This window comes from Palaemon carinicauda, chromosome 10, assembly GCF_036898095.1.
Source record: "Palaemon carinicauda isolate YSFRI2023 chromosome 10, ASM3689809v2, whole genome shotgun sequence".
Lineage (NCBI taxonomy): Eukaryota > Metazoa > Arthropoda > Malacostraca > Decapoda > Palaemonidae > Palaemon > Palaemon carinicauda.
The window spans coordinates 25,382,256-25,393,768 of record NC_090734.1 but is presented as its reverse complement, the minus strand read 5'-3'; positions in this window follow the sequence as shown (position 1 = coordinate 25,393,768).

Genomic DNA, 11,513 nt, shown 5'->3' with positions numbered 1-11,513 from the left:
CATTGCTTTGATGAAACAGTTTGTAGCCAAAATTGAAAAATTTTCCTGAATAACGTGCCACGTCCATCCCAGAGGAGTAATCCACTTTGGTCGAATGCAATACTGCTCTATTTCTTACTCTCATTACTATGTTTATGTTTTATTATATTCATTTGACTTGTTCTTCTTCCTTTATTAGATATTGAGAAAGACTCATTGAAGCAGAGACAATGGATTTTAATAACATTTTTGAAAAATCAAAAACAAAACCTTTCTTTTATCTTCCAATATAATTTTTCTGCCTCTACATAAAGCAAGATTCTATACCATACATTTCGACTGTCATCTGGCTTCACATAAGTATATCTCTCTCTCTCTCTCTCTCTCTCTCTCTCTCTCTCTCTCTCTCTCACTGTTGTGATAATGTTAGTAATATAATTCTTAGCTTATGAGAGATCAAAAGGGTGATTTAAATCTTTACCTTATAATATATACATCAAGCTTTATGGTTTCACCAGTCACTCCTTCCTAAGTTGGCAGCCATGTTTAGTAAATGACTTAATGTAAATAGAGAACGCAATGTACTATTACTGATATCTCTGCCATGGAGGTTATGTTTTCTAGTCGCGTTATTTATTAATTACTTTTCTTTGGACAGGATAACATCAAATCTACTCAACGGACTTTAACGAAATATTTCACCACCGATAGAACATTGGTCTTGGACGACCCTATTAAACTTTTGAGATGATCTGGACCTGGATCTGGATTTTAGATTCAGATTTGAATTTTTTTCATAATTTTAACGAACAAGATTATGCCAAAACTACTACACGCATGTAAAAAAAAAATTCAACATCAATAGATATTAGGTCATGAGCACCCCCAATAGAATTGGATATGATCCGGATCCGGTTCGTGATTCTATTTTGTTTATTCATTTATTTATCTGTGTGTCTGTGGACAAGATTACGTCTAAACTACTTTTCAGATTTTGATGAAATTTTCACCACAGATAGATCTTAGGCCATGGACGACTCGGTTAAATTTTGTAGGTGATCCGGATCCCGATCCAGATTATACACAAGGATTTATATTTTTTGCAATTTTGAAGATCACGTCCAAACAAATTTACGGAGGTTAAATAAATATCAACAATAAATAAATCTAAAGGTTATGGACGACTACATTGACCATTGGTGAAGGTCAGAAATCTCTGATGATGATGATGAAGATGATGATGATGATAATTATTATTATTATTATCATTATTATTATTATTATTATTATTATTATTATTATTATTATTATTATTATTATTATTATTATTATTATTATTATTATTATTATTATTATTATTATTATTATTTTCTACCTGAAGGAGGTATTTGAGATGATTTATTTATTAAGCCAGCTAGTAGTAGTATGCTTTTTCATGCTTTGATCTCTATTGATATGGTTGATTACCTTTTGCCAAAATTTATTTGATTATTTATGATTCTATTCAATGCTCAGGTATGACTCCCAAGAGAGTCCATGGGCCATGATGGTATAAGGAATAAAGGAAAATTATAAACATCAGAGCGTTTATATTTGATTGCATTTATACAGAATTTTATTACTATAAGCAAGACAAGAAGTAGATTTATTTGAATTGCAATCATATGAACACATACAATGTCAATCCTGTATGGAAGTGCAGCTGTAAAGCATGCAGTAATGCAGAGAAAGCATATGAATAAATGGGAATAAACCAAAACGCAGAGTGTCTTTACTGATTAAACAACAAAGGAAAAATTTTATGTAAAATGCATGAAAAAATAAATAACATAAAAAACTTAATTAAGTGTTTGTCATTAACTGTACAGCAGAAAGAAGTTTGTGCACAGCCAAATTCTAATTTTTGTGAAATATTTGACAGCATAACCTGAAATGTAGAGTAACATTAAGTTTTCTGCACTGAATTTTCTCATTGATCTTGCACACAATGCATCTTCTTGAAGTTATTAAAGATTGAGTACAATGATTACTGTTGTCTGTTCTTACTTACCTTGTTGGAAGAGCTTTGCTTTCTTTCGAGCCTGAACTTAGGGCTTTTGAATGCATCATTTCAGGCTTTGCTCCGTTAACAGGGATTTGAACTATAGACAGTCTCTATTCTTTGTTAGGAATTGTAGATCATGTGCTGTGAAAAAAAAAAATATCCCTTTCTTCAAAGCATCGCCAATAAGAGGAAAATGACACCCTTTTCCTCTCATTTCTGGGTGAAAATCTGACAAATATCTGTTGAACCAGTCGACACTACCCTTGCAGTTATTATAGGCTTTTGCAATGGAAGATTGTTCAATTTTCAGTCTTCCTACACTTTTTGCCACAATTTCACACGTCAATAGGATTTAGACCGTCATAACTACAATGAGTAAAAACTATTAATATTATTATTATTATTAATATTATTATTATTATTATTATTATTATTATTATTATTATTATTATTATTATTATTATTATTATTATTATTATTATTATTATTACCATTTTATCATTATAATAAAAATGATAACAATAACAATAATAATAATAATAATAATAATAATAATAATAATAATAATAATAATAGTTTTTACTCTCTCTCTCTCTGGGATCCTTTCCTAATAATTTACCTAATTGAAAATGAAAATGACATTTCATAGGGGAAAAAATGGATAAATAATATAAAATTCAGAAAGTCGTTATCATTAGGTTCTTCTACATATTTCATGATGATTTTTAGGGCCTTCTAAGAATATTAGTTCATAAATTATTCAAAATTCCAGAGTTGAATGGAAGGTCAAAGCCAAAAAAAAAGCCAAAAGGTTTACATTGAAATTGTGAAGAAGGCCTTTCTTTTTTAATTACTTCAAGTTTGATACCTGACCAATTCAACGTACTCATACAAAGTTTAATAAGAAATTCTTGAGCAGAAAAGCACATAAATTTGTTTCATAGCTTACTATTATGAATGGTTATATTATAACCATTCATAATAGAAGGCTATAAAACCTATTTATCTTAATTGCATAAAAAATTCTTTATAAAATCGTAAATTGTTTATTGCAAAAATATAACTGCATAAAGAAAACAGATTATCAAGTTCTCACTTACAATATATACTTATTTGAACTATTGATTATCAAAAGATATCTCCTTATATGTAGAGCACCTCATTAGTGCATTGGGTGAATGCCATATTGGTTTGTTACGTTTTCCGTAAGATAATAAATATTTTACTTATTTCATTTAAAAGGATTTATTGTACCAAAATATAGTGTCTCTCGCTCTCTCTCTCTCTCTCTCTCTCTCTCTCTCTCTGCATATATATATATATATATATATAGAGAGAGAGAGAGAGAGAGATAGATAGATAGATAGATATACATATATATATATATATATATATACATATATATATATATATATATAGATACACATATATATACATATATATATATATATATATATCTATATATATATATATATATATATAGATATATATATATATATATATATAGATATACATATATATATATATATATACACATATATACGCATATCTATATATATATATATGTATATCTATATATATATATATATATATATAGATATATATATATATATATATATTTATATATATATATATATATATGTTTATATCTATATATATATAGATAGATATATACATATATATATATATATATATATGTTTATATCTATATATATATATATATAGATAGATATATACATATATATATATATATATATATAGGCCTATATATATATATATATATGTATATATCTATCTATATATATATATATATATATAAATAGATAGATATATACATATATATATATATATATATGTGTGTATATATATATATATATATATAAATATATATATATATATATATATAGATAGATATATACATATATATATACATATATATATATATATATATATACATATATATATATATATATATATATGTATATATATATAATATATATATATATATATATATACATATATATATATATATATATATGTATATATATATATATATATATATTTATATATATATATATATATATATTTATATATATATATATATATATATGTATATATATATATATATATATATTATATATATATATATATATATATGAAGCCCACTGGGTGACTTTGTTGCAGGCTCTCACACAATCTTCGGGCGATGTCGACCATACTAACCAGTCTTCTAAGTAGGCCATCAGTTGGACACCCTGAAGACGGAGCTGTTGGACGATTGCATCTGCCAGCTTGGTGAAGATCCGTGGAGCCACGTTGAGTCCGAAGGGCATGGCCCTGAAGGCGTAACTTTTCCTTTGGAGTCGAAATCCTAGGTAGAAGGAAGCGTAATGATTCATTGGGATGTGCCAGTAGGCATCCGCTAGGTCTATGGAGACCGTATAGGCCCGTTGAGGCAGAAGGGTCCTTATTTGTTGCAGAGTCAGCATCTTGAATTTGTTATTCGCAATGAACTTGTTGAGGAGATAAGTCTAGAATGACTCTGAGTTTATCGGAGTCTTTCTTGGGAACGCAAAAGAGTCTCCCTTGGAGCCTGGTTGACTTTACCCTCCTGATCACTTTCTTGTTCAAGAGTTCCAGGACATATTCTTCCAGGAGGGGGGTTGACTGTTGGAAGAATTGCTAGAAGGCTGAGGGTGGTTGAGTCCAGCTCCAGCCCAGTCCCTTCTTGACGATGCTGTGTGCCCAGGGATCGAAATTGGCGGAGTCTTCCTCCCACCGGAAGCACATCATTGTTTCTGGTGTCCCGAAGGTTTGCCACCTCGGCCGCTAGCTCCCCTTCCTCCTCTGCCTCTAGAGGGACGGCGTGAAGAATCTCTGCCGGAGCCTCTGCCTGAGCCCCTACCTCTGGGACGAAAGGTAGTCGAGTGTTGCTCGTAGGAAGGGGTGAAGACCAGCGACTGCGACACCATCGGTTGGGGGACCAACTGAAAGGTCTGTTGCGGCGGCGTAGCCACTTGGGGAGTAGCGGGACCCGGAAACTGTCATCTCTGTTAACGTTGCTGGGGTTTGGGGTTTGAAGCTTTCCTCTTAGGCTGAGGGCCATCATCCTGAGAGGACTTCCTCTTGCGGGACATGCCCTACTTATGGAGAAGGTCTCTATTCTCTGTGGCAGCTTTATCCACTATCTCTTTTACCAAGGTAGATGGGAAGAGATACTTGCCCCAGATATTGGAGGAAATCAGCCTCCGGGGTTCGTGTTTCACTGTCGTGTTAGCAAACACGAATTCACGACAGGCTCTGCGAGCCCTAGTGAAGCTATATAGATCCTTGGTTACAGTCGCCAGGTGCGACTTAGCTACGACCATATAAAAGTCTGGGACTCTAGTATCTCCGGCCATGAGTTCAAGCTGTACCTGGTGGGACAGCGACGCGGCGAGTCTCTCCTTTGTATCCTGTTCCCTACGAAGGAGGTGATCGTTCAGCCTTGGAAGGTCCTCATTGAATTGACGACCGGCTACACCAGGCTCCAGTTTCCCAACTGTGAAGGTCTACTGGATGTCTTTCCAGTGCTTATCATCGGGGGGAAGAGTAATGGATAAGGGTCTGCACTCCTCCAGTGCAGGGCAAGGTTTCCCTTCCTCCACTGCCTTTATGACTGCTGTGAAGGCCTTTTCGATGAAGGGGAAGGTCGCAGAATTTGGCGCAATGAAGGTTGGATGCTTCTTGCAAAGCGTTGGCATCTTGGAGTTAGTGAAACCCCTACTCTTCACCGCCTGAGATAACATAGCTTGGGCCTTCGCGAGATCGAACACAATAAGTTCTTTTGGTTCGGTCTCCTCCTTTGAGGCTGGTTCGGACATGAGCTGGACGTAACAGTCCGGATAAGCCTCAAAATTTGGGAAGAACTCCACTTCTTCCAGCAAGATAGAGCCAACCCTTTCACTGATGTAAATCTTGCCAGTTGTAATTGGCATATGCTCGGCGTATCTCCATGGGTTAGCTTCAGAGCAGGTGGGGAGGTTCTTAACCGAAATCCTTTTCAGTTGTTTGAAGCTGACGAGAGTCGTCCGGAATTCTTCCTGAGTTTCTCATAGCTTCTTTTTCATGAGGGCTTCAAGCATCTTGAAGACCTCTTGAGTGGCCGATGGAAGAGGTTCCGGGGTGGCAGAAGTCGAAGAAACAGGTTCCTCGGACTGTGCAGGAGTTGCTGGGGGAGCAGGAGCGACCTCGGTCTCCGAATCAGGGTATTCCACCTGATCCTCCTCATAGTCAAGTTCCTCGCCCATGAGGTTCTTCTCCGTCTCTTCCGACACTTCCGACATACGTTCCACGTTGTCGGAATCAAGATGGCACTCACGCATGGACTGTGACATGACTACATCAGGTTCCACCACGATCTGGACGGTGGGGATCTGATCATGTGGGACCAGTGAATCTTTTGATGCTTTTGGGAAAAGCAAGGCCCTCAAGTCTTCGTTGGGGAGATACGGTCCAATGGCGTTCTTCTGGAAGCCTCGCACCCATTTGCGTAGCTTCTCCCTAGCAATGTCCCTTGCCTCCGCAGAAGGAGGATCACCGAATGCCTCGACAAGAAGACTTTTGCAGACTGTACAGCTCTGCGGGTCCCAATACTTCAAGTCGCCTTTCTTGGCGGCGCAGGGGGCGTGGGTCCGGCACGCCTTGTGCCCGTAGAAGTCCGGACGCTTCACCCCGCAAAAGTTACTCTAACACTTCAGATACTCCTCCTGTAAAAGAAAGAGATCATGAGTACATGGAAGGCATGAGAATGACTTACATTACTCTAAAATTAAGGATAACTTAATCTAAAATTAAGAATAACTTAATTATAAGAACATATTAATGCTTAAGATTAATGAGCGGGAAAGGAAGTAGATAGACACATACTTGTGAATCCCGCCCAGCCGGTTACCGTAACCTTATCCGTAGACAATTCCTTTGTACCCGAAGGTCACAATGAGGGAAATCCATATGGATGAGCCTAGCTAGGCTTTTAACCAGAATTGTCCACAGAGTGTAATAGGATATGAGACCAATCAGATCCCTGGGGGAGAGGGGGCATAGGATGAACCCCTTATTAAATGTAGGTTCCGGCAATTGACTGCACAAAGATACACAGAGTATGCTGGAATTATTGTAATGTGCAATCAAACAGCATAGCCACAATCTTGGATGGTAAGACAATACCTATATGGACGTGGCTAAGCCATCTGGCTGCAGTATATTGACTGTCGGCATGTCCCTTAACATCTCATGAGGGTGCCGGCAGACCGACGGCACATCGCAGGCCGGTCCTGCAGGGTGGAAGGCATCAAGGTAGACACACTGAGTATCTATAAGGATAATACCATAGTCGCGACCGCCGGCACAGTGGCGTCTCGTCGGCAGGGGGCGGAGGCTCCGGCAGCCGAAGGCTGACGGCATGGGGAGCCTTGGATCAATTCATAAGATAGATATGTATATGGTTGTATACCTAGATTCCCGGCTTTGAATGCCGGCGTGCGGGTGGCCGACTTTCGGAGTCGGCCAGCTGTTACTAGGTAAAACGAAGGGTGGGACGTCGGCGGTAAGTCGACGGAAGGCGGCAGCCTCTGGCACACGGAAGGCTGACGTCTTAAAGGGGGGAGGCCTCTTATAAAAGAATGTCATCTGAGGTAGTGGCGGTTATCGCCGGCAGTAGAGACGGCAAGGGACCGGCACCAGGATAGAAAGAGAGAAAGGTAAGGAGGGATGGAAGGGGTAAGATCCTATACCACTCTGGCATCGCTCCAGAGAGAGTGCACTCATGATAGGAGTGGATACTCCTAACATACGGCGGCTGGGAGCCAGCAGGTGGCCGGTTGCCTGTGGTAACCCAAGGGAGGGCACTCAAAGAGGGGGAATGCCCCGCCGGCAGGACCACCGCTGGCAACCACCCCCATAGAACGCTATTAAGGGTAATTGTACCAGAGCGGCCAGCTAGCAGGAGAACAAGTTAGTCCTACCACTCCACCCAAGGGAGGAGTTGTATTACTAAGGACAGAGGTGTGTAGGCAAGCCTACACCAAAGGGATAGGTGGGTAGGGAGAAGAATGGGTCTTTCTATAGAGGAGACTCTGCATGAGAACGGCCACCCAGGTAAAGGAGAACGCTCCCTAACTTAGGATAGGTAGCCCAGATCGAGAACGGTACTAATGTACCGTCTCAAACTATAAGAAGGCAGAGTCAACCCCCAGAGCTTAACCTAGAGTAGGAGGACTAACTCCTAGGCTAGGAAAGCTTGAAAGACACATCGCTAGATGCAGGGAGGAAGGAGTAACCCAACCAGGTGCAACTGAGGAAGGGCAGGGCCCTTCCTAATATCTCAGGCACGACCCTAAGGAGGGGGGGGGGGGTCATTCCTATAGGGTAGGCAGAGAAGCGATAAATACTCTGGCTGTAGACGAGATTCCCCATAATAGAAGGGAAAGCAAGTCTACCCAGAGTGAATGCCCGCAGGCAGGGGGAATAGTGAGCATATAAGGGTTCCTACATTAGGTTAGGAGGGGATGATACACAATCAACACGGTCCCTTATATGGTCCCCGAAGGCGAAAACACTTACATCATATTAAATAGTATGTTTAATAATGCCACAATCTTCATAACTTAACTTAGGAACACTGGTATATATCATGCATGAAAACAAGCACTAGGCTGTCCAGCCTAGGGGCTAAGCTAGCGATCTAGTATGGGGTCGAACAGTGACCGAGTCTGATGAGCGCTAAAACACGATACAAAGATTCCCTAGCTATGAAGACTAAATAACTAATAATATTAATTAGTTAAATGACCGGTATATGTTATAAGTCTTATAACCTAACAATCTCATTTTTTTTCTTTAATGTATAAATCGTAGAAATTACCTAAACAGTTTTATGAATACGAATATGTAAAAGGAATATAAAATACTATGCTACAGTTGTTACGATACATGCACATGGAGGACTAATAACGTCGTTGTCTAATTCTTATGATAAACATTACGCCATAGAGACATTATGAAAGGGCCTAACAAGTTTGTTATCATTGAGAGATAAAAGTGTATGTGTGTGTGGAGTGGTCACTAAGAGGTAATCAAACTTAACCAATTTGGGTAATGTTGATCAAGTTGACAGTCAGCTTAGCACCAAAATTAAATATCTTTTCCATTTTCCCTCAGGCGACTCATGACATGATTGATAACAAAATGCTATAATAATACGGGATGTGTTCTTGATTTTTTTCTTTTGCTTCAAGATTATAATTGCGTATCAGACGTGAATGAAATTATCATTGCCGATGAAAATATAATGGCATTTAAAAGCCTAGTTTCAAAGTTTGTAATAATTATATATTTTTTTATCAGATATGGCAAATATCAATAGGTTAATATCCGTTTCTCTATCTTTTTTACACTAAGTTAAAAATAGTAATATATAGTTTTATTTTATCTTGATGGCAAACCACGCAAATTTTCATTAATAGAATAGGAACGTTTATCAAACCAGAAAAATAGCACAGGGTTATGATGAATTCGAAGAAAATGTTGATCTTAATTTAAATGCAAAAGAGCACGCTTAACTAATAGAATAAAAATAATTATATAAAGTTAATTATTACGAAAAAAATACATCGATAAAATAACAAATTGTATATTGTATACCTAGTCGTTTAGCGAACCTAATTTGAACGATACTCTTAAAGCGATGGCTGTTTTCAGTAGTGAATATGACTGATGAGTAGTATGAGTTCCCCTAAAAATGAGAAGTTAATCATAGTATCTAGCTGGAAACTAAAATTTCACTTTTTTTTAAATCAACAGACTACAGTTTTTAATAGGGCTAGGACAGGGTTTATCATTGGGTTTTTTTTTTTTTTTTGAGATATTAAGTACCTCTACATTTGCCCATCATGGAAATAAATTGATTAAAGGTTGGATGAGACAAAGTAAGTTATAATGGATTATTATATCTAAAGGACAAAACAGCTAATAGATGACGATACAATGTATATGGCTGCATAGAAAGTTTAAAGCTAACTTTGGATCATGCAAATGGCAAAAATTTTCTGGAAAAAAAAAAGATTGAATATTCCCATAGTCCTGATCCAGTGGAAGTTGACTCACAAGTAAAAGATTAAAGATACAGTAATAATGTGATCACTGCCGAAAAGACACATGTTCCTCCACTTCAGGACGCAGAAGTTCAAGGTTTATTATCATTGTAGTCATCCCAACAGTTTGACTCCTTTCCAAAGCTTTCAAGACGGGAAGAGGCCTTGCAAAGGTTTAGGTATTCTGGTGAAATGTCTAAGGAAACTCAAAGAAAAAAAATTTCATCTTCAAGGTAAGTTTAGATCAGTAATAAATTAACGAAATATTAGGATTGTTACTGGTTATCTCAAATCAACTGCATATAATATAAACTTATAATTTCTATTTCAATATCTTTAAAATTTGTATAAAGCAAGTGGTTAAATGTTTATATTTCTTTTAACAACCCCTTCAAACTCATTATAATACCTGTAGACAAAGTCCCTTTCGACTAAAATAAATATTCAAGTTGTAATTTGCGTAATATAACATTTGATATTAATGCAACGCATAAAATCAATTTAGTTAAATTAACTTTGCTGAAAATTACCTTGCTAAAAGTGAATTTGCTCGATTAAGTGATGACACATATTAATATCTTTGGCTAGTGCGTCTGTGCAACCACATTGGACCAGGGTGGACGCGAATATATTATTAGGTACCAGTGGCTGAATATAGTCATACACATGCTTATGTTTAGAACATTGAAGGAACTGATGCAATGTTTTAGTGTAATTATACTATAACGAGAATTTTCTGATCGATGATATGTGTCTGCAAAACCACTCTACTATTGGAAGAATAATGTACGAAATCTCCGTCTAAAAATCAGAATTTTTCCCCTGTGTTAAAATATAAGCTACTGCTAGAGAGTTATTTGGGCCTTTTACTGGCCAGTTAGCACTGTACTGAATCCCTCTCTCTGGTTACGACTTATTTTTACTTTGCATACAAAAACATGGAATATTCTTGCAGATTCTTTCCAAATTCTTGTCTGTCCTCGTACACCGGACAACACTGAAATTACCAAAAAAATTATTCTTTGCTCAAGAGGTTAAGTCTATCTATATACCAACGCACTTCATCCAATTTTGGGGGATAGCCGACAGCAGACAAATTAAAAAAAGGGGACATTTCCTCTCTACGCTCCTCCAAGCCTACCGAGGGACTCAACCAAATTCGGCTGGTACTGCTAGGGTACCAAAGCCCACACTCTCCAATTATCCAACACAGATAAACTCTCATAATACCGAGTCCCCTACTGCTGCATCCTCCGCAGTCATCCAAGACGACCGGAGTGAGCGGCAGGGCCTACCGGAACTGCGTCACAATCGCTCGCCAATCATTCCTATTTCTAGCACGCTCTCTACCCTCTCTC